The sequence below is a fragment of the Canis lupus genome, chromosome 4, assembly GCF_003254725.2.
Source record: "Canis lupus dingo isolate Sandy chromosome 4, ASM325472v2, whole genome shotgun sequence".
Taxonomy (NCBI): domain Eukaryota; kingdom Metazoa; phylum Chordata; class Mammalia; order Carnivora; family Canidae; genus Canis; species Canis lupus.
In genome coordinates this window covers 4,425,545-4,450,507 of record NC_064246.1, presented here as the reverse complement: position 1 = coordinate 4,450,507, position 24,963 = coordinate 4,425,545, and the positions used below count along the sequence as shown (strand labels likewise).

General features: G+C 39.3%; 1 protein-coding gene across 6 annotated transcripts in view; it reads right to left on the bottom strand.

Annotated features, from left to right (window-relative positions):
* The window catches only part of GNG4 (G protein subunit gamma 4), an 80,620-nt gene that overhangs the window by 6,206 nt on the left and 49,451 nt on the right, over nt 1-24,963 (bottom strand). The window lies entirely within an intron of this gene.

The following is a 24,963-nucleotide window of genomic DNA, read 5'->3' as shown; positions in this document are numbered from 1 at the left end:
TGTTTGCCTATTAATATGACCCAGCTGGCCCAAAGTTAATTTGCTAAATTGTAATTACAGCTTCCTTCCCCTGGATCATACTTGTTCAGATGCTTATTAACATCCTTTGGGGGTGGATTTAAGTAGTTTAATTTCCTGAGAGCGACCGCAAGGGGGCGCCCCACTAGGGGCTGCTGCACCGGGACCGGTACATCAGACGAGGGCATTGGAAGAAGGGACCCCCCAAAAAGCTCTGGAGGTACCAACTTCCCATCATAAAATAGTCACAATTGGACGCCTGCATGGCTCAGGGGTTAAGCGTCTGCCTTTGCCTCAGGGCAAGATCCTGGAGACCTCGGGCTCCCTGCATGGAGCCTGCTTCTTCCCTCTGCCTGTGTCTCTGCCTCTGTCTCTCTGTCTCTTTCTTTCTCTCTCTCTGTCTCTTATGAATAAATAAATAAAATCTTAAAAAGAAAACACCCAAAAGCTCTTAAAAAATAGTCACAGGGAGGAAAAGTATAGGATAGGGAATATAGTCAAATAATATCTTAATAACATTGTTTAGTGACAGATGGTAAAACACTTCTGTGGTATTTTGTAACGTTCAGAATTGTCAAATCACTGTTTCAGACCTGAAACTAACCTAACATTGTATGTCAGCTATAGTTCAATAAAAAAAAAAACAAAAGGAGGCTTTGTAGGACAGCTGGATGAAGGAGAGATGGGGCTGGGCTGTTCCTGCCTGGGATCAGTGTATCTGCGGCCCACATAGCTCCGTGTCTACAGCACCCTAACTGCTAAGCTGTTCAGGTCTGGCTGTGCTCATTTTAAGCAGATCTAATCTAGGAAATTTCTATCACCTCTAAAGGTGATACTGCACTTGGTTCCACAATTCTTCTTTCATGAAAACAGTCTGTTCTTCAATTGTCTCCTTTTGCTGCTTGTTTTAGGATCATAGATGTGCTTGCTGAGTTCACTCTTCCCATGGCGGAATCCTGCCTGGGCAACAGGAACACATACCTAATGGGACCTGTATTGGCGCCAAGGAATAAGCGCCTGACTTAAGACCAAATGGGCAGATCTGAGTTGGCTCTGTGCAATATTAATATCCTAGATGCCCTCGTTTTGTTGAAACAACACTCTAAGACAATGTAAGTCATCCTAAGACAGTATAAGTCATCTTACAATCAAGGGAGGCTTCCAGCTCAGCCATCAGGCCCCCTTATTTCACAAAGTGTGTGATGTTCCTTTATTCTTGCATAAACAAAGTATTTGATTAACGCCTGAAGTTTATTATTATGTGATCTGTAAAGATAAATGTATGTGAGGAACATCTTACTGAGTTTTACACATGAAAGATGACATCCTGACACACAGCTTAAGATCCAAGCATTAATTAACCCAAACCTGCTTGTTAGGTTGCATGGGAGGGTTTCCTTAATCAGTCCTAGATTGATTTTTACAGTTGAAAGTTTCCTTCAATGCATACAAAATATGGGCTGCAGACATTGCCAAATTGCATGAAACATCTGCCATCTTTGAAACAGAAAACATATTTGCTTTCAAAGAGGAAATTTTATTTGGGTTGGAAATTTAAAACTCCCTGTTTACACTTTCTCGTCAAGCCTAAAGTCTGCTTTACCTAAAGGCCTCTGTTATGGAATGCTCAGAGCATCTCTGCCTCTTCTCCTTAGTATTGAACTGTTACAAGACAACAGATGTTGAAAAGAATTGGCAGCCTGGGAACAACTGTGGAATTTTACCATTGCATTTCAGAGTAAAAGAGGTGATTAAAACAGCCCAAGTTAGCACATAATCCTGTTAGTTGCGCTATAATTACAAGCTTCAATGATGGGAGAAAATGTTGCAATTACTATAGTCAAACTCTTGGACGAGACAGATGACATAATTACTATTCTGGCTGTGACACCCACTGCATTTATCCTTTGCATCTAAAGTAGAGCAACTTACACCTATTTCTCAGCAATCCTGGTCTATTTAATAATACTACTTGGAATCAATTTCAAGCATCTTTGATAGTTCCGCCTGTACCTCCTTCCACCTATGAAAACAAAGCAGGATCACTGTCAAGAGCATAGCCAGGTCGCAGCCCCCATGGTACAATGACCGTATCTTTTACAAGGTCAAACTCATTGCACACTCCCAAAGAGGAAGTCATAAGCTGGTTTTCCCTACTGAAACCCTCAGTACATGACAGGAATTATACCTCAACTCTAAAGTCTGGGCAAACATTGCAGGGTGAATCCTTGTGAATTTTTTCTTTCTTCTAATGTAGGGAAGCATTGGAGATCAACACATCAGTTCCTAAGCACACACTCAAGATACTTCCATATTATGGTGTCCTCTCTACCCCAATCCAAACAGGAAAGCCTCAATCTCAATGTATTTGGAGGTGGGGCCTTTGGGAAGAAATTAAGACAAAAGGGTTGAATGCTTATGAATGAGATCAGTGCTCTTGTAAGAAGAGACATGAGAGATATGTCTCTTCACCTGCGATGTAAGGTAAGAGATCTCTCTCCACCTGCCCTATGAGGTGACAGCAAGGAGGTGATCATCTGTAAACCAGGATGAGAGTTCCCACCAGAACCTGACCACTCAGCAACCCTGATCTCAGACTTCCCAGCTTGCAGAGCTGTGAGAAATGAATTTCTGTTATTTCAGCCACCAGGTCTATGGCACTCTGTTATAGCAGCATAAGCTGGCTAAGACATTTGGCTTCTAGTGGATCCCAGCAACTACTTTGTATTGCTCCAGATCAATAGAAACAATTTTCAATTGTTGGGTCCTGGGCCACAGATAGAGCAGCTAGGTGGGAGTGGGTAAGGTTATCGGGAGGATACCAGAGGGGGTGAAAGATATGTGTGAATACAGGAATAATATAACATAGTCCCTCTCTGAATTCTAAAACCAAATGTTCATAATGGTCAATTAGTTACCAGCACAAAGGATTTTTTTTTCCACATGAAAAGTTGATTGCACATTAAGAGGTAAATCCAAGATGCTTGAAAGAGTTTTAATATCTCCAAGGTAACCTAAGTAAGAGCTGATATTACCTGGCTTTCACCACCAGAATAGTGAAGCCCTCACAGAGCTTAATTAGAATGGCTGACCTATATCTACCCTGGACCTCAACTTAACCAAATCCTTTCAACAGGTTGGTACATATCCTATATGACTCTAACCACCTCTCAGTGTTGACATATCCCAATTTTCCACCAAGGAACCCCTAATCCAACCATTCTGCAAGCTCATTGAAAGAGTAATTTACTTGGTGAGAGAAACCAGTGAGTCACTCAAGAGGTTTCTGGGACTTAGGTAAAGGTGAAAGATGGATGTAACAAGGAGGTTCTAGGTCCAGGGATTCTAGAAAGCCAGCTGCATCTCTTAGGATGTACTGGATTGTGAGTCAAGAAACAATGTCTCTGACTGAGCTGTAGTCAGCACTAATAAGCTGTGTCATTCTGGGCAAGACAAACACTTGGGTGCTCAGTTTTCACTCCTGTCAACGGGAATAGCAATACCTGCTGGTTTGTGACTCAGTGACATAACGAATACTATTATACATACAGCATGTTATTATTTCATTATCCATCTGGGTACTTTCTGGGAGGTCACTGAGAAACAGACATGAGGAAGTTTCTCAGAAATTATGAGGGCAATTGGATGTCCACAGTGCCCCTAACCCAATTCCTCATGAATTGGAAGTGTTCCTTGCTTTTTCCAAATGTATATTTTGTCTTCTTGTTCTCCTCTTTGATTTAATTCAAAGATTTTTCTCCTTTGATCTGATAGCTGTTCTAGAATTGTTCATTCATAGCCCCCCCCCTTTGAATTTATTTCTAAATCTGATTGTAGAAAGTTACCATCTAAATCGGTCTGGGTGAGAGCTATGAATGTTTCTGGTAGAGGATGAGAAAATGAGGAGAAGATTTAAAGCTAACTTGCTAAACTAGCAGAAGGTAGAGCAATAAAGGGGAGGGACCCAGAGTTCAGACTAGACAGGTCAGAAAGGCAAAATCTTTATGCACTGTCTTGAATTTGGGCTGGGTCACAGAACATCATTTGTATTTATTTTCTTTTAGAAATGTCATTCTTTCAACCTTCACATCATTTATCATCTTAATTACATCCCTTCCCTGGACTTCTCTGGATGCTTTTAATCGGCTGTCAGTGATCTATCAGAACACGATGGACTCCTGGATTTTGTTCTTTTTCAATTTTCCATAGGAAACACCATGATATTTGAGCCTCTTGTCTTCTGTTTTAACAACGACTGACTCTTGCTTTAGAATTTTCTTGTTTGGCTTTGGAACACTCAACAGAGTGTGTTTTTTCTTGTGGATAAATGAAACCATAAAGAACACATCTTGTTCTTGTAAAAGAACTCACAAACTGGCAGCACTGTTATGACTCTTAGAGGTGCTAGAAAAAAAATTAGAGTAAAACATATGAAAGACCTATCTGTTAGAAGAATTATGAGGAAGAATCTCTGGTTCAAATATAAATGTGAAGCAGGAGCCAAAAGGCTGATGCCAAAGGGACTGTCCCGGCAAACTCCTGGACACTTACTTTTTAGTTCTACTCTGCAGCTCTGGATTATCCATGCTGATGAGCAAAACCAGTAGAAAAAATAATCCTTACCTCAATTACACTTAAATTTGAAATGTAATTTATGATTTTTATGTAGTGTGCTTACATGAAAGTATGGTCATATTTTGCAATTGGCTCCTGGTCCCTAAGGGTCATACTTTGCAATTGGCTCCTGGTCCCCTGGTCCAGAAGGAAGATATAAATTATATACAAAATGAACAGTGTACATGGAGATAATGTGGGGTGAGGTCCTATGTGGAAAGAATAGAAAAGGTGTGTTTTTCTATTTATTGTACTATGTGGTCACCTTCTAAGGCACCCTCTTCCTCTTTCACATATTGTCACACTATACAAATAATAAATTCAAAGGAGGAGGGGGTAACTGGGTCTTCAGGGGTATGGTGGCATCTCTGTGCAAGAGGTGATTTCTATAAAGAATTTTAATTTTGAAACAGCTTTATTGTCTTTACAATAACAATTCTTATTTGTAAAATAACCAAAAAAAGTTCAGAGCTGGAAGCAAACACCAACTGCCACTTGGAGTGGTTCACTTTGGTGAACATCCTTTCAGATATCTTACTATCTATCTTTCTACGTATAGTTTCATATACTGTTCTGTAACATGCTTTTTTTCACTCAGGACACACAGTTGTACATCATTGTTTATAATGATAATATAGTGTAACATTGTCTCTACCTAATTTACTTAACCAATCTCTATGGATGGGTAATCAAAAATTACAATTCGTTGATATTCTAATAGTGCTCTGCTTCTTACTTCCCTTCATTATTTGTGAGATTGTCTCTGGGTAAATTCCTAGAAGTGAGAATACTGGTGTCAAGAATATGAACAATAAACATTTTGAAAAATATTCTAAACTATCATTCTGAAAGACTGTTTCAGTGTCCATTCCAACCATCAAAAACCTCTGGCCATGGATGATACTGGATTTCATGAAAGATTAAAAACATCAACAGTCTTACAGTAGCCAAGATATGGAAGCAACCTGAGTGTCCCTATAATACATATACATATATATATATATATATATATATATATATATATATATATATATATTACTCAGCCAAATAAAAGGATGAGATCATGTCATTTGAGACATGTCACTGGATGGACCTAGAAGTTATCATGCTAAATGAAATAAGTCAGACTGAAAAAGACAAACACCACATGATTTCATTCATATGTGGAATCTAAATAAACAAAAAGCAGCAGAATCAAAAAGAACAAACTGATGACTACAAGAGAGGACTAGGCAAAATAGGTGAAGGGACATGGGAGATACAGGCTTCTAGTTGTGGAATGAGTAAGTCAAGGGAATAAAGGCACAGCATAGGGAACATAGTTAATGGTATTGTAATAGTGTTATACGGTGACAGATGGGAGCTACACTTGTGGCAAGCATAACATTACATATAGAGAAGTTGAATCACTGTGTTGTACAGCTGAAACTAATGTCACATTGTATATCGACTATACCAAAACAAACACAAAAACTGAATGGGTCTTGTTTTTTTAAAGCAGACCTCAATGTTGTTTTGAGCACAACTCTTGTATTATTAATGGAGGTAAATGTCTCTTCAAAAAAAAATGTCTCTTCATATATTTGACCATTTATATTTTTCCATTTTAAACTGCCTATTCATTTGCACAATTAAAAAAGGAGGATCTTTTATTTTCTTATTGACTTTTCAGAGAAATTTCAGAAAGGTTTAGAGATTTAACCTTTGTTACACAAATGCCAATGTTTTTCTTATTTTGTTGATTGGAAATGTTTACCATATCAAATTTTTTAAAATGCAGTCAAAACTTTTACTTTATGAATAGTGGGTTTTGTGGTATATTTGGCCTTTCCAAATATTTATGAAAATATTTTCTCCTCATTTGAGAAATAAGTGATACCATAAAGCAAAACAGTGTTAGAATAATTGGGATCCCAGAAAAAGAGGAGAGGGGCAGAAGGTATATTGGAGCACATTATAGCAGAGAACTTCCCTAATCTGGGGGAGGAAACAGGCATCCAAGTCTAGGAGGCACAGAGAACTCCCCCTTCAAAATCAGTAAAAATAGGCCAACACCCCAACATGTAATAGTGAAACTTGCAAGTCTCAGAGACAAAGAGAAAACACTGAAAGCAGCTTGGGACAAGAGGCTCATAACCTACAAGGATAAAAACATTAGACTGGCAGCAGGCCTGTCCACAGAGACCTGGCAGGCCAGAAAGGATTGCCATGATATATTCAAGAGGCTAAATGAGAAAAATATGCAGCCAAGACTACTTTATCCAGCTAGGATGACATTCAAAATAGAAGAGAGATAAAAAGCTTCCAGGACAAACAGAAACTAAAAGAATTTATGATCATTAAATCATCCCTGAAAGAAATATTAAAAGGGATCCTTTACATGAAGAGAGAGCCAAAAAGTAACATAGACCAGAAAGGAACAGAAACAAAACACAGAAACAGTGACTTTACCCTTATAATGACACTAAATTAGTATCTTTCAATAGTTACTCTAAATGTAAATGGGCTAAATGCCCCAATCAAAAGAGACAGGTATCAGACTGGATAAAAAAAAGCAAGACCCATTGATATGCTATCTGCAAGAGACTTATTTTAGAACCAAAGACAACTCCAGATTGAAAGTAAAGGGGTGGAAAACCATATATCATGCTAATGGACATCAAAGGAAAGCGGGGGTGACAATCCTTATATTAGTCAAATTAGATTTTAAACCTAAGACTGTAATAAGAGATGAGGAAGGAGACTATATCATAATTACAGTGTCTATCCAACAAGATCTAACATGTCCCTGACATGGGAGCAGACAATTATAGAAACCAATTAATAATAAAATTAAAGGAACACACTGATAATACTACAATAATCGTAGGGGACTTTAACACCCCACTCACTGCAATGGTCTGCTCATCTAAGCAGAGGAACAACGAGGAACCAAGGGCTTTGAATGACATACTGGACCAGATGGACTTCACAGATATATTCAGAGCATTTAATCTTAAAGCAACAGAATACACATTCTTCTCATGTGTACATGGAATACTCTCCAGAATAGGTCACATACTGGGTCACAGATCAGGTCTCAACTAGTACCAAAAGACTGGGATCATTCCCTGAATATTTTCAGACCACAGTGCTGTGAAACTTAAACTCAATCACAAGAGGAAATTTAGAAAGAACTCAAATACATGGAGGCTAAAGAGCATCCTACTAAAGAATGAATGGGTCATCCAGGAAATTAAAGAAGAATTTTAAAAATTCATGGAAACAAACAAAAATGAAAGTACAACTGTTCATAACCTTTGGGATGTAGCAACAGTGGTCCTAAGAGGGAGGCATATAGCAATTCAAGCCTTTCTCAAGAAACAAGAAAGATTTCAAATATACAACCTAACCTTACACCTAAAGGAACTGGAGAAACAACAGGAAATAAAGCCAAAACCCAGCAGGAAAAAAGAATCCATAACGATTAGAGCAGAAATCAATGGAATAGAAACCAAAAGAACAGTAGAACAGATCAATGAAACTAGGAGCTGGTTCCTTGAAAGAATTAATAAGATCGATAAACCCCTGCCCAGATTTATCAAAAAGAAAAGAGAAAGGACCCAAATAAATAAAATCATGAATGAAATAGGAGAAATCACAACCAATACAAAGAAATACAAACAATTATAAGAACATATTATGAGCAACTATATGCCAACAAATTAGGCAATCTGGAAGAATGGATGCATTTCTAGAAATGTATAAACTCCAAAACCAAAAGAGGAAGAAATAGAAAACCTAAACAGATCCATAACCAGCATGGAAATTGAAGTAGTAATCAAAACTCTCCCAATAAACAAGAGTGTAGGGCCAGATTGCTTTCCAGGGAAAGTCTACCAAACACTTAAAGAAGAATTAATACCTGTTCTGAAGCTTTTTTTAAAAATAGAAGTGGAAGGAAAACTTCCAAACCCTTTCAATGAGGCCAGCATTAGTTTTATCCCAAAACCAGACAAAGACCCTACCAAGAAGGAGAATTATAGACAGATATCCCTGATGAGCATGGATGAAAAGATTCTCACCAAAATACCAGCCAATAGGATCCAACAGTACATTAAAAGGATAATTCACCATGATCAAGTGGGATTTATTTCTGGGTTGCAAGTGTGGTTCAACATCTGCAAATCAATCAATGTGATACACCACATTAATAAAAGAAAGGACAAGAACCATAAGATCCTCTCAATAGATGCAGAAAAATCATTTGACAAAGTCCCCTTTATTGATTAAAACTCTTCACAGTGTAGAGATTGAGGGAACATACCTCAATATCACAAAAGCCATATGCAAAAAGCCCAGAGTGAATATCATTCTCAATGGGGAAAAACTGAGAGCTTTTCCCCTAAGGTCAGGAACACGGCAGGGATGTCCACTTTCATCACTGTTGTTCAACACAGTACTAGAAGTCCCAGTCTTAGCAAGCAGATAACAAAAAGAAACAAAAGGCAAAGAAGAAGCCAAATTCTCACTCTTTGCAGGTTGCAGGACACTCTATACACAAAATCCCAAAGACCCTACTCCCAAATTGCTAGAATTTATACAGGAATTCAGCAAAGTGGCAGAATATAAAATCCATGCACAGAAATCAGTTGCATTTCTATCTACTGAGACAGAAAAAATAGAAGTTAAGGAGTCAATCCCATTTACAATTGCACCCCAAATCATAAGATATCTAGGAATAAACCTAACCAAAGACACAAAGGACCTATACTCAGAAAATTATAGAATACTCATGAAAGGGGATCCCTGGGTGGCTCAGTGGTTTAGCACCTGCCTTGGGCTCAGGGCGTGATCCCAGAGTCCCAGGATCTAGTCCCACATCGGTTTCCCTGCATGGAGCATGCTTCTCCCTCTGCCTGTGTCTCTGCCTCTCTTTCTCTCTCTCTGTGTCTCTCATGAATAAATAAATAAAATCTTAAAAATAAATCAAGAGTTAAAGCTTTAAAAAAAAAGAATACTCATGAAAGAAATTGAGGAAGACACAAAGAAATGGAAAAATGTTCTATGCTCGTGGATTTGTTAACATGTCTATGCTACCTATAGCAATCTATACATTTAAGGCAATCCCTATCAAAATACCATCAACTTTTTTCACAGCTGGAACAAATAATCCTAAAATTGACATGGAATCAGAAAAGACCCCGAATAGCCAAAGAAATGTTGAAAAAAAAAAAAAAAAAAAACCAAAGCTGGTGGCATCACAATTCTAGACTTCAAGCTGTATTACAAAGTTGTCATCATCAAGACAGTCTGGCACTGGCACAACAACAGACACATAGATCAATGGAACAGAATAGCGAACTCAGAAATGGACCCTCAACTCTATGGTCAACTAATCTTTGACAAAACAGGAAAGACTATCCAATAGAAAAAAGACAGTCTCTTCAATAAATAGTGTTCAGAAAATTGGACAGCCACATACAGAAGAATGAAACTGGACAAATTTCCTCACACCATATACAAAAATAGACTCAAAATGGATGAAAGACCTAAAAATGAGACAGGAATCTATCAAAATCCTAGAGGAGAACACAGGCAGCAACCTCTGTGACCTCAGCTGCCGCAACTTCCTGCCAGATACGTCCCCAAAGGCAAGGGAAACAAAGGCAAAAATGAATAATTGGGGCTTCATCAAGATAAAAAGCTTCTGCACAGCAAAGGAAACAGTCAACAAAACCAAAAGACAACCAGAAAAATGGGAGAAGATATTTGCAAATGACATATCAGATAAAGGGCTAGTACTCAAAATCTATACAAAACTTATCAAACTCAACACCCAAGAACAAAAAATCCAATCAGGAAATGGGAAGAAGACATGGAACAGACATTTCTCCAAAGAAGACATATAAATGGCCAATAGACACATGAAAAAATGCTCCACATCATTTGGCATCAGGGAAATACAAAAATAAAACCACAATGAGATACCAACTCACACTGCTTAGAATGGCTAAAATTAACAAATCAGGAAATGATAGATGTTGGTGAGGATGTGGAGAAAGAGGAACCCTCTTACGCTGTTGCTAAGAATGCAAGCTGGTGCAGCCACTCGAAAACAGTATGGAGGTTCCTCAAAAAGTTGAAAACAGAGTTACCCTACATCTCAGCAATTGCACTACTAGGTATTTACTCCAAAGATACAAATGTAGTGATCCAAAGGGGTACCTTGCACCTCAACATTTATAGCAGCAATGCCCACAATGGCCTAACTATGGAAGGAGCCCAGCTGTCCATTGACAGATTGAATGGATAAATAAGATGTGTGTGTGTATATATATATATCTCACACACACACACACACACACACACACAGTGGACTATTACTCAGTCATCCAAAAAAAAATTAAATCTTGCCATTTGCAATAACGTGGATGAAACTAGAGGGTATTATGCTAAGCGAAGTAAGTCAATCTGAGAAAGACAATTATGTGGAATTAAGGAGTCAATCCTTATGTGGAATTGTGGAATTCTCACTCATATGTGGAATTTAAGAAACAAAACAGAGGATCATAGGGGAAGGAAGGGAAAAATAAAACAAGATGAAATCAGAGAGGGAGACAAAACCATAAGAGACTCTTAATTATAGGAAACAAACTGAGGGTTACTTGGGGGGAGTTAGGTGGGGAATGGGGTAACTGGGTGATGGACATTAAGGAGGGCATGTGATGTAATGAGCACTGGGTGTTCTATGCAACTGACAAATCACTGACCTCTACCACTGAAACTAAGAATACCTATGTTAACCAATTGAATTTTTATTAAAAAAAAAAACACATTTGCTAGTACTTTCATAGGTTTATTTGTTATATTTAAATCTTTGATCAAAGTTAGGGACTGAATTGTGTCCTCCCTCCCACCCCCAACTCATATGTTCAAGCCATAAACCCTAATGTGACTATTTGGAGATAGAGCCTTCGGGTAGGTAATTAAGGTTAAATGAGGTCAAAGGGGGTGATGGGGTTCCCAGTTGGATGGAATTGGGTATGTTTAATTGGGTCTGTTTAAAGAACAGACACCAGAAAGCTTTCTTTTCCCCTGAGCACAGAAGGAAGGCCATGTGAAGACACAGTGAGAAGGCAGCTGTCTGCAAGCCAAGGAGAGAGGCCTCACCAGACATCAACCCTACTGGCACCTTGATCTAGGACTTCCAGCTTCCAGAACTATGAAAAAATAAATTTCTGCTGTCTAAGCCTCTCAGTCTGTGGTTTGCTGTTATGGCACCCCAAACATATACCTACAATTCACCTGAAGTTCATCTGTATAAAATTAGTGATGTATGCAGCTTTATTTATTTTCCAAAGTGCTAGCAATTCCCAGCAACATTTGTTAATAATATATTCTCCACTGATTTGAGATACCATTTGGATCATATTCCAAATTCCCAGTACATTTGGATCTATTTAGGATCTTCTTATTCTGTTCTATTGATTTCACTAATCATAAATCTTTAAATACTCTGATTTTATAATAAATTTTCATACCTGGCAGGAAAATTCTACCTATCTTCTTCCTTGAACATAGATACTTAAAAAAAAATTCCTGGATACTCTCACATATTTATTCATCAATTTCAACTTTAAAATAGTTTTAAGTTTGCTCTCTCCAAAAACAGAAATAGAATTTTGATTAGACTTGTATTGAATTAATTTACCAAGAATAGACATTTTTACCAATATTGACTCTGCCTATTCAAGAAGGTATCACTTTCCATTATCCAATTGTTTTAACCTTCCTTCTTTTAAGTCGTTTATGCCCTTTTATGTTTGAGTGTTTGTTAAAAATGTCTTATACATTTACATATGGCATTCTCAAAATCAATTTCATTGTTTAAGAGATAGTTAAAAAGGATACTGAGGGTGACATTTATTTATATTACTGCCACCATTTTATTGAACTACAGTCAAAGAATGTGGTATGAATCATCTACTTTTTGGAATGTATTTTTTTTAAAAGATTTTATTTATTTATTCATGAGAGACACAGAAAGAGAAAGAGGCAGAGACATAGGTAGAGGGAGAAGCAGGCAAAGAGCACAACGTGGGACTCAATCCCGGAACCCCAGGATCATGACCTGAGCCAAAGGTAGAAACTTAACCACTGAGCCCCCCAGGTGCCCCTAGGATGTATTTTTTTTTTTTTTCCTAGGATGTATTAAAGCGTTCCATGATTGGTACTTATAGAACAGTGTTTTTAATATTTTCTGGAAAAAGATATATGTCCTATAATCTATCAATCAGATCAACCTAATTAATTTTATTATTAATATATATGCTTACCTCTCTTTTGTCTGGTTGATCTACCAAAAAGTAGGAAAGACATGTTATCCTCTTAAACAATTTGTCCATCTTGGGATCCCTGGGTGGCGCAGAGGTTTAGCGCCTGCCTTTGGCCCAGGGCGCGATCCTGGAGACCCGGGATCGAATCCCACGTCGGGCTCCTGGTGCATGGAGTCTGCTTCTCCCTCTGCCTATGTCTCTGCCTCTCTCTCTCTCTCTCTCTCTCTGTGACTATCATAAATAAATAAAAACTAAAAAAAAAAAAACCCAACAATTTGTCCATCTTGACATTTTGTCAAACTTTGCTTTGTATATTTTTGATATAATTGGATCGTATGGTAAGACCATATTTAGCTTTATAATAATCTGCCTCCCAAAGTGCCTGTACTACTTTTGTATTCCCACCAGCAATAAATGAGAGTTCCCACTATCCCTCCAATCCTTGTCAGCATTTTAGATTTTAATCATTCTAATATTTGTGCAGTGATATTTCATTACTATTTTAATTTGTAATTTTCTAGTGGCATATGATGTGGAGCATCTTTTCATATGCTTCTTTGCCATCTGTATATCTTCTTCGGTGAGATGTCTGTTCAGATTCTTGGTCTATTTTTTAATGGGGTGGTTTGTTTTCTCACTGTTGAGTTTTAAGAGTTCTTTGTATATTTTGGATACTAATCCTTTAACAGATATGTGTTTTGCAAAGGTTTTCTCCCAGCCCATGGCTTGTCTTTTCATCCACTTAATGGTGTCTTTGACGGAGAAGTTCTTCATTTTAATGAAGTCCAGGCAATCAATTTTTCTTTTGTGGATTGTGCTTTTGGTGTTAGAACTAAAAACGAATTGCCAGATCCAAGGCCCCCTAGATTTTCTCTTGTGTTATTCTCTAGATGTTTTCTAGTTTTGCTTTTCACATGATTGATTTAGATCTCATTTTTGTGAAAGGTGTAAGGTCTGTGTCTATATTTATTGTTTTGCGTGTGGTCATCTAGTTGTTCCAGCAGCATTTGTTGAAGAGACTAGCTTGTCTTCACTGTATTGCCTTTGCTTTTTTGTCAAAGGTCAGTCAACTATACTTATGTGGGTCTATTTCTGACCTCTCTATATTCCATTTTTTTCTTTATTCCTCTTCTCCACATAAATGTCAGAATCTGTTTGTCAGTATCAATAAGCTAACTTGCTGGGATTTTTATTAGTATTGTCTTGAATCTATAGATCAAGCTGGGAAAACCTGACAAAATCTAACAATTCTGAGTCCTCCTATCAATGAACATGTAATATCTTTATTTATTTAGATTTTTTATCTCTTTCATAAAGTTTTGTAGTTTTTCTCATTTAGATCCTGACATATTATAACCAGTGGTTACAAATGACTGATCTGAGAAAGTGAAAGTGAGTGAATTAAACCCGAGGCAAATAGTTGGAGACCTGAAATCAATTGCGTCAAAGTTGATTGGTAGAAAAGTTGTGAGCAATGTGGCTCACAATACAGGGAAGAGAGTGGGTCCCATTACCATTAGAGTGGAGCCTGTGACAGTTGCAAGTTAATACACAGCATAGTAGCTCTGGAGAAATTTGGGCCAGGAAAGTGGACTATTCAGTTGAAGCAGCTTAGTCTCAACACCTGTCTCAAGTGATCTTAATATAATACAATCTTACAAACCAAAGCCCATTGGTAATCTGAGCTTGAGAAGATGGTTTTCTTTCCAAGGCAGAATGGTATGATCAAACTAATATTAAGCTTCTGTTAAACACTGGAATGCCCAAAGTACCAATCTAAAAAGAAAATATGCAACAATGACTAGAATAACCCCAAAGGTTGGGAGTAGAGAAAAGAACACCACAGTGGGCTGGGCTAACTTCTTCATCAGATTATGCTGGCTTATATTCAACCCATGTTAGAGTCTACCTTTTGGAATAAAAGGTAGTATTGAAGGAAATAGACTCTCAGGTCATTCCTGTGGAAGAAGCCACCCTCTGCCTCACTGGTGACACTGACTCTTCAAGACACCTAATATTCTTTTGCTCCTATTGTTGATGTTTATACATTCCATGAACTGACATAGATGGGCAGAGATCTCTTTAACTATTTGGCACCTGATGGAGTAAAAATGTCTGATGCTCAAATCTGAAGATTATAAAGAGTAAAAATTGAGAAGACTAACCCTATCACATTAACAGATAAAGAATCCAGCAGAATTCCAAGACTGAATTGATTTAGTAACCTGGTAAAGACTTTGGAATCCAGATGCCTAAGGCAGATGACTTTTGGAGTGATTGCTCAGAGAGACTCTCTGTGGTGAGTAAAATGCTTGGCTCTCACTAGTACTCTAAAAGATGGGAAAGAGAGACTGGGCAAAATGGCACTATTAGTAAGAAAGGGGATCCTCATAGTGTTGAAGATCTAGAGGTGAGTGGGGCTTTGACAATGCTTATGAAGAATGCATCAAGCCTAACTTTATGCAGACATTAGAGGGCACATCAGTATTCATTCTTGATGGAGATGAACTCCTCTGGCACAGCAGACTCAACTGTACTAAAGCTTGTTGGCTCTGATGGTTATACGGTGATTGAAGGTGGATTGGAAACAAACTTTTCATTGAAAAAATTTCTTAAAAATTTTTAATTATGGTAAAATACCCATAACAAAAAATTTACCACCTTCACCATTTTTAAGTGTATAGTTCAGCATTAAGTATATTCACATTGTTGTACAATCAACCTCCAGAACTTTTTCATCTTGATAAACAGAAACTCTGTACCATTAAATAACTCCCCACTGCCTTTCCCCCCAGCCCCTGACAACCACCACTCCCCTTCCTGTTCCTATGAATTTGACTCTTCTAGGGACCTCATATAAGTGGAATCATACAGTATTTGTTCTTTTGTGACTAGATTAATTCACTTAACATAATGCCCTCAAGGTTCATCCATGTTGTGACCTATGTCAGAATGTCCTTCCTTTTTAAGGCTGAGTAATATTCTGTTGTATGGATATACCAGTTTTGTTCTTTTTTTCATCTTTTTAAAATTTAATTTTTTATTTAAATTCAATTTTCCAATGTCTAGCATAACACCCAGTGCTCATCCCATCAAGGGCCCTCCTTAGTACCACAGTTTGTTTATCCATTCATCTGCCAATGCACACAGGTAGAAGCAACCTGTTGGCTTCTCCAAATAATGCTATGAGCTGGATGGACAAATCAATTTCAGTTTTTTGGGATATATACTCAGAAGTAGAGTTGCTGGATCATACAGTATTTTTAATTTTTTGAGGAACTGATATACTATAGTTTTCTATAATGACTGTATCACTTTACATTCCCGACACCAGTACACAAAATTTCCAATTTCTTTACATCTTCATTGACACTTGTTATTTTCTGTTTTGTTTTGTTCTGACAGCAGCTATCTTGATGGATGGTAGGGAATGAAAAAGGTTTTTAACACCAAATGCTGATATTCTATTCCCCTCTCTCCTTTGGTAGAGCTTGTTGCTCCTGCCTGGACCCTTAGAATGCAAGAAGGAGCCCTAAAGAAACAGTTGGATGAACTCCACCAAAAGCTTATATGGAGGAGAATATAAAGCTGGTGGAAAAAGGCTTCAGTAAGTTAGAGAAATAAATCAAGAATATCCAGAGGTTTGGGGTACCAGTAGCAGTGACCAGTGCAGCCAAAATGGATACTGAAGCCAAGTGGACCACAGCTACTGCCTCACCAAACATGGGGCCCTGATAATCTGATAAGTACTTCACTAGGCCTGTGCAAGCTGTTCAGAAGGCTCACCCGCAGGTCCAGCTCCACCATGATTCTGAGCTTTTGGCTGAAGGATCCTTACCCAGAATATCTGTGGGGCAGATAACACTGAAGTGGCCCTAGCAACTCAATACAAAGTTAGAGACCTCCCAAGGCAAGACTCTGGACATCCACCGAAAAGCAGGGTCTCTGTTTCATAGCCCTGATTAGAAAAGGTGCTCCTGCAGGTGTTGCTTATTTGTGATGTATGAGCCAGTGTATGCAGCTGCGGGTTCCTGTGCCCCTTCAGTGGGAACAGGGCCATGATGCATGGACTGTCTCACACGACTCTGTTTCTGATATTGATTTGGGCTCTGCAATGAAACAGATGATGACTGGGATGTTCTAAATAGATCAGGTCCATCCATCCTTCAGTGTGACCAGTGGTTGTTATGACCCAAGTAGTGTGTGGGTTGCAAGGGCTAGACACTCACCCCTGGTTGGAAGAAATTGCCAACCCAGTGAGAATTTCCCCTGGAAATGTCTTCAGTCTTCATGTACACTATCATGTGTATAATACAAATTCTGGACATCTGTATCTCCTTTACTGAAATCCAATTGTATACAATGAAATAATTTTGCTAAAGAAGCCCACATTTTGTATTATATTTAATTTTCTGCGTAACTGAGAATATCATTTCTAGCCCATAAATGACCACTTGGCTAATTAGAGAATCCTCTGCAGAATTTTAGAATTTTCATGTAATCTTAGGCTGGCCTCTTCTGAACTGCAGTGCAATGTTGTCCAGACTGATACTTCTGCCCTGTGTAGGTAGGGCACTTTGGTTTAATGATAAGACTTGAGGTTCTGGGTTGGTATCCCTACCTCATCACAGAATTGTAGGCCTAGGTTTTCTTATCTGTGAACTGGGGAATGAACAACACCAATATCTTAGGGCTAAGGTGAGGATTCAAGCACTTAACTCATATTGTTAGATGTACTTATCCTAAGTGGTCCTTTCTTCTGCCTGTATACTTCAGAGGCTTTTTGTTTACTTTGGAGATTAAGGAACTTCAGCAGGTGTATTTGTCTCGGGGTTTATTATTTTCTATGATACTCCTTCCTGGAACATGATGAGCTGTTTGGATCTGCAGATTCAAGTCTTCCTTTATTTAATGAAAACTTTTTATATTCTCCCCCTTAAGAGTATTTTCTATTCCATTCGTCCTCCCTGCCTGGAACATCAGCATCCAAATGTTGGAATGTTGCTGCCAGTCTTTATTTCTATCACCCTCTAACTGCTTTGATCTGACTGTTCATCTTTTCTTTTGCATTATGTATGAGTTTCTGAAGCCTGTGCCTCACGTCATTAATTTGGTTTTCTACAGCATGTGTTACATTCTTTGCTTCTTCTAATGCTGTTCCCCATCCCCCCTAAATTTCTTTCCTTAGTTTTCCACCTCCTTTTCCAACTCATTATTTTATCTCCTCTTTGAGCTAGTGTTTCATAGATTCTATGTTTTCTTTACATTTCTTGAGACTATAAAGCAGTTACCTAAAGTTTTCTTTGGTGTTCTGGAAGAAGACTTTTTCCTAAATGAATACTTTATTGCTCTTCTATATGCTATAGTCTGGTTCTTGATTTTTTTGGCAGGATGTTTACAAAGGTCCATAAAATTTGTACGGAACCACAAAAGACTCTGAATAGCCAAAGCAATCTTGAGAAAGAAGAACAAAACTGGAAGTATCACAATCTTAGATTTCAAGACATACTACAAAGCTGTAGCAGTCAAAACAGTATGGTGTTGGCACAAAAGCAGACACAGAGATCAATGGGACAGAATAGAGAGCCCCAAAATAAACCTACACTTATGTCATTAACTAATCTATGACAAAGGAGGCAAGAATACACAATGGAGAAAAGACAGTCTTTTCAACAAACAGTACTGGGAAAACTGGACAGCTACATGGAAGAGAATGAAACTGGACTTTCTTACACCATACGCAAAATAAACTCAAAATGGATTAAAGGCCTAACTGTAAGAAGACCCAAAACCATTAAATTCCTAGAAGAAAACATAGGCAGTAATTTCCTTGGCATCAGCATAGAAACATTGTCCTAGATGTCTCCTGAGGCAAGGGAAACAAAAAACAAAAATAAACTGTTGGGATGACACTAAAATAAAGCCTTGTAATCAATAAAACTAAAAGGCAACCTATGGAGTAGAAGAAGATATTTGGAAATGATAAGGGGTTAGTATCCAAATATATAAAGAACTTACGCAACTCAACACCAAAAACCCCCAAACACTCCAATTAAAAAAAAGATAGAGAGGGCCAACCCTGGTGGCTCAGCGGTTTAGCGCTGCCTTTAGCCCAGGGTGTGATCCTAGAGTCCTGGGATCGAGTCCCACATCAGGCTCCCTGCATGGAGCCTGCTTCTCCCTCTGCCTGTGTCTCTGCCTCTCTCTCTCTTTCTTTCGATGTGTGTCTCATGAATAAATTTAAAAATCTTTTTTAAAAAAAGGGCAGAGAACCTACATAGACAATTTTCCCAAAGAAGCATCCAGATAGCCAACAGACATGTGAAAAGATGCTCAACATCACTCATCATTTGCATCTAGGGAAATGCAAATCAAAACTACAATGAGACATCACCTCACACCTGTGAGAATGGCTAGAATTAGAAAGACAAGAAACAAGTGTTGGTGAGGATGTGAAGAAAAAGGAACCCTCGTGCACTGTTGGTAGGGATGCAAACTGGTATAGCCACTGTGGAAAACAGTATGGAGGTTCCTCAAAAAATTAAAAGTTCAATTACCATATGATCCAGTAATTCTACTACTGAGTATTTACCCAAAGAAAACAAAAACATTAATTTGGAAAGATGCATTTTTTTTTTTTACAGATTTATTTATTTATTTGAGAGAGAGAGGGAGAAAGAAAGCAGGGGGAGGGGCTGTGAGAGAGAGAGAGAGGGGAAGAAAGACTCCCAAGCAGACTCATGCTGAGTGCAGAGCCTGACATGGGGCTTGATCTCACGACCCTGAGATCATGAACTGAACCCAAATCAAGAGTCAGATGCTCAACTGATTGAGCCACTCAGATGCCCCTGCTGCAATGCTTTTTAAAAATATTGCAAAATTGGAAATAAGGGAAATGTCCAAGGATAGAAGACTAGTTAAATAAATTGTACATAAGGTGATGGGGTAAAGAAGTAGTAAAATGACATTTCAGGAGAGTATTTACTGACCTGGATATGTCATCATAATATACTATTTGGTGGTATAAGCCAGGTTGCAAAATATAATCACTCCAATTTTATAAGAAGAAAAATAAGCAAATAGCTAGATGGAAAAAACATGAAAATGTAGTGGTTATAAATTCTTTAAATTTTCTTCCTCATATTTTTATTTTCCAAAATTCTCTAAAGTAAATGAGTACCATTTTTATGAACAGAGAAATAGCTTTATTTATTTATTTATTTATTTATTTATTTATTTATTTGTTTATTTATTTATTTAAGATTTTTAAAACTTATTTATTCATGAAAGACACAAAGAGAAAGAGACATAGGCGGAGGGAGAAGTAGGCTCCATGCAGGAAGCCCGATGTGAGACTCGATTCTGGGACTCCGGGATCATGCCCTGGGCCAAAGGCAGAGGCTCAACTGCTGAGACACTCAGGGATCCCTAAAATAGGAATTAAAGCCCTCAGAATAGGAGACCTATTTTCTCAGTATCACCTGAAGCCTCTGGATGTTCTCTCTCTCTCTCTCTGAGGAGCCTTACACACACTAGATGCTTAGAGATATATCCAACTTACTCTCATATCTTTATGGTTTGAAAAAAATTCTAAATAGAGTAAGCAGAGTGTATGTAAAATATATCTGCTATGCTTGCAAACTCAATTCTTGTGTTTTTGCATTGCCTATACAATATTTTTATCATGTATTAACTTTTTTGTTATTATTAATTTATTAAAAGATTTTATTTATTTGAGGATGGAGGAGGAACAGAGCGAGAGGGACAAGCAGACTCTGTGCTGAGTGCAGAGCCCAACATAGGGCTCGACCCCATGGCCATGAGATCATGACCTGAGACAAAATTAAAATTGGACACTCAACCGACTGAGCCACCCAGGAGCCCATGATCATGGATTCTCTTTTCTCTTAAACACCAAATTACAAAACCTCAATGTCCAAGAGTAATTGGGAATAATGTCTTTTTTTTTTCCTAAGGCAATTCTATTTCCCTTTTCAAATTGTTTTCTCTCAAATTTTAACTGTTATGGAGAAGACTGTGAACGATTGTCATTACTTGTCATGATATAATCTTTTTTTTTCTGTCAATAACTTCCCAGACTAGTCTCTTCTGCGGCTGTCTTTTAGGCTTTAGCTTTTAGAGCTTTCATCAACTAACATTATTCTTTCTGCTCTCATTTTTTAGCAGTCTATGGGACGCAAGTTGATATAAAACATGTTGATCTGTCAGCAATCAGCATATCAAGGCTGTGTTGACAAAATTAGTCTCAGCTGAATGGCAGCCCTATTAGGGATTGTTAGCACATCCACAGCTGTTTAAGTCATCTGCTACAGGCCTTAGAGCAAATAGAAAGAGAATGGGCATTGTCGGCTGGCAACTCTGTCAGCTGTTTCCTGGTCCCAGCTGAGTTAGGTTTGCTTAAGGGTGTGGTCCACCTCCAGAGCCTACCAAGTCACCAGCCCAATGTCAGCAACTTCTTTTCCTGCAGGGCAGGAGAATCAAAGCACCCTCAGCGGTGCCCAGTGGCAGGAGAATCAAAGCGCCCTCAGCAGCTTCCATGAGCCTTCTGGGAGCCTGGGACCTGGTCTGCTTAGGATCTCTGTACCTTCCCCACGGGACCACAACTTCTCCACAGTAGCTCTCTCTCCTGGGCTGGACAAGCTGGCTCCAGAGACCATTTTCTCCACTTAAACCTCTTATGCTTGGTTCAGCTCATATCTGCCATAACTGTTTGACAAATTTTCCCTGTTTGATGATCAACATCACTTATTATAATTCTCAGTAGAATTTTATATTGCTTAAGCCTCTGAGGGTGAGAAAAAGAATAAGGCTCTGGGTATTCTTCTCCTGCGGACCAAAATTATTTCCATGATAGTCATCTGTATGTGCTATTTTATATTTTAGGATCCTGAGTATCATTTTCCAGGCTTTTTGCTTTTAGGGAGGCCATACGGGTTTTTTTTTTTTTTAAGATTTTATTTATTTATTCATGAGAGAGACAGAGAGAGGCAGAGACACAGGCAGAGGGAGAAGTAGGCTCCATACAGGGAGCCCCATGCAGGACTTGATCCCAGGACCCCGCCCGGGATCATGACCTGAGCCAAAGGCAGACTCTCAACCCCTGAGCTACCCAGGCATCCCAGCCATATGGGTTTTATGTTGAATCTTTTTTGTTCTTATGATATGTGGCAAATATTTACTTTTTTCTTTTTTTCTTTTCTTTTTTTTTTTTAGCAGCTGATACTGGTTCCCAAAGAGAGAGCCCATCTTTGTTAGGAAATGGCCGGAGGAGCTCCTAGATCAGACAGAGAATAATCCCACGGTTGCTGGGAAGCAGGTGTGAGTTGGAGGAGGTACTCAACAAACAGTAAATGCAGGTAATGAGGGTGCTGAGGCGGTGGGAAGAGGGCTCGGAACCCAAGTGCGTGTGGGCCTGAGGTCTGGCCATGGGCTGTGTATAAAGCCCCAGCCCATGTTCCCCGAGAAGTCTGGGATGAAGCAGACATTGGCCCTGGTGCTTTTGTGCAGATAATATTTTGGGGGGACAAACAGGACTTTAAGACGACAGTGGATATTTTGGCTACATTTTCCCTCCATAAACTGCCCAGACTTCTCTGAGTTCAGTTCTATGCTTTTTCTTACCTTTGCAACGCAAACAACCACCTAATGCGGTTACTTTTTTCCTCTTCTCTCTCCCTTAACAGACATCCTGTTTACTATCATGAACTGGAAGCGTCATCCTTCCCTTCCCTCCTTCTACAGTAGATTCACTTCCAAACCTTGCCAGCCATGGTCCTTTCTGGTTGCGTTCCCAACACCTGTCCTAGCCCGTGCTGTCCCCCAGGCCCCCCACGGCTGTGCTTCCACCCGGGAGCAGCTTCCGTGGGACTCGTAATTGCAATTATTTCCTCCACAGAGCCTCCTGATATTCCCCCTGCAGTGTACTCCTCCCTCTGTCCAGGGCCCAGCGAGAGGCATGGGGCACTCATCCCACCCCTCCACCCCTCCCCTACTCCGCAGTAGCCTGTCCTTTCTTCTAACACGTGCACCTGGCATTCCCACCACTTTTTCTATGAATTCAGTGAATTCTATGAACTGCTCCTTGACTCCTTGCATGTGGCTTCCTTCTGTCACTTACCATCCAGGCTCCTCTTTTCCCTCCTCCTCTCCTGCAGTGAACTCCCACCCATTCTAGAAAGACCACTTCTTCTCCCTGGTGACTGTCTTCCTCTTTCCTTCCTCCTCAAGGCCTTATTAAGGTCAATTTGTTTTTTGGGTTTTTTTTATGAATTTATTTTTTTATTGGTGTTCAATTTGCCAACATATAGAATAACACCCAGTGCTCATCCCGTCAAGTGCCCACCTCAGTGCCCGTCACCCATTCACACCCACCACCCACCCACCTCCCCTTCCACCCCCCCTAGTTTGGAGCATCCTTGATGGCTTCTCTTTCTCTCCAGATCTGTGTTTTAGTGTCTAGCTAATTGATACCGCACTTCATTTTGCCAAGAATTGCATCAAGTAGATTTTTTTCCCCAAAGCCCTGCTGTGCCCTGAAGCAAGAGGTGTCTAGGCTTACAACCACATGGAAGCTTTACCCATTAGGATGGCTATTATAAAAAGTAAGTATTGGCGAGGATGTGGAGAATATTGAAACTTTATGCATTGCTGGGGGATATGTAAAATGGCATGGCCCCTATGGAAACCAGTGTGGTGGTTCCTCAAAAGCTGAGCTAGAATTACTGCATGATCCAGCAATCCCACTTCTGGGTATGTACCCAAGAGAACTGAGATCAGGAACTCTAAGTACTTGCACACCCATATTTCAGAGCAAGACTGTTCACAGTAGCCAAAAGGCGGAGGTATCTCAAGATGATGCACACTGTCAACAGGTGAATCGATAAATAAGATGCGGTACATGCAATGGAATATTCTTCAACCATAAAAAGGCAGGAAGTTCTGACACATGCTACAACATGGACAAACCTTGAGGATGTACGCCATGTGAAATAAGCCACACACACATTCTCTTATATGCATAAGGTTCCCAGAATAGTCAAATCCATAGCAACAGAAAGTAGACTAGAGGTTGTGAGTGGCTGGGGAAGGGGGGAATGAGGGGTAGAGTTTCTGTCAGAGATCATGAAAAGTTCTGGAGAAGGATGGTGGTGACGATTGCATGATACTGTGAATGACCTTCATGCTGCTATATACTTAAAAATGGTTAAAATGGCAAATTGCATGTTATGTGCATCTTATTACTTTTTTAAAAAAATACATGTTCAAGGTTTTGTGAGTGACAGAAAAAAACTCACATGTGATGGTGCAGCTACAGCAGAGATATGTCCCTCGGGGCCACTTCTTTCCATAGGAAGCCCTGGATCATCTTTTCAATAACAAAACTCTGCCCACTCTGAACCAACCTGATGTGGCTGTCAGTAGCCTCCTCCCTGCAATTGTGACAGTCTGAAGATTACTGCAGGAAGCACTCTCCTGGGATTCCATCACCTGGTCACCGTAGGAACAGGATGACCTACCCTTCTGAATACCATCTAACAAACCTGACTTTGAGTTGGCTTATGACTTCTCCTTGTTCTTTTAGAGACTGTGCATGGGTCTTCAGGGACTCTTGAAGAGCCCTTCATTGTGGGGACATCTGGTGACTATCAGGGCTGAGGGGTGGTGGTGACTGTCACAGATGAGAATCTATAATTACAGAATTTAATGTCCTTGCCAAAGTTAGACTCCTGGGCATGGCAGCTGTCCCACTGCCAAAACCGGTGCCCACTTTTTTCCTAGTCTCTGGACATGGAGCTTGATAGTTGGGCTCTAACTTCTTTCTCCCTGGTGTCTCCCACACGGACTTTTTTGAGTTCTGCACCTGTTTTTTTGGTGTGTCTGCCTCTCTGATCCCATCTCTGCACTCTCCTCCTCCCTACACCTGTTTCTGCAGCTTTGGCTGCCTGCTGGCCTCTGACAACTTCATCTCTTGCTAGCAGGTCAGTTCTCTCAT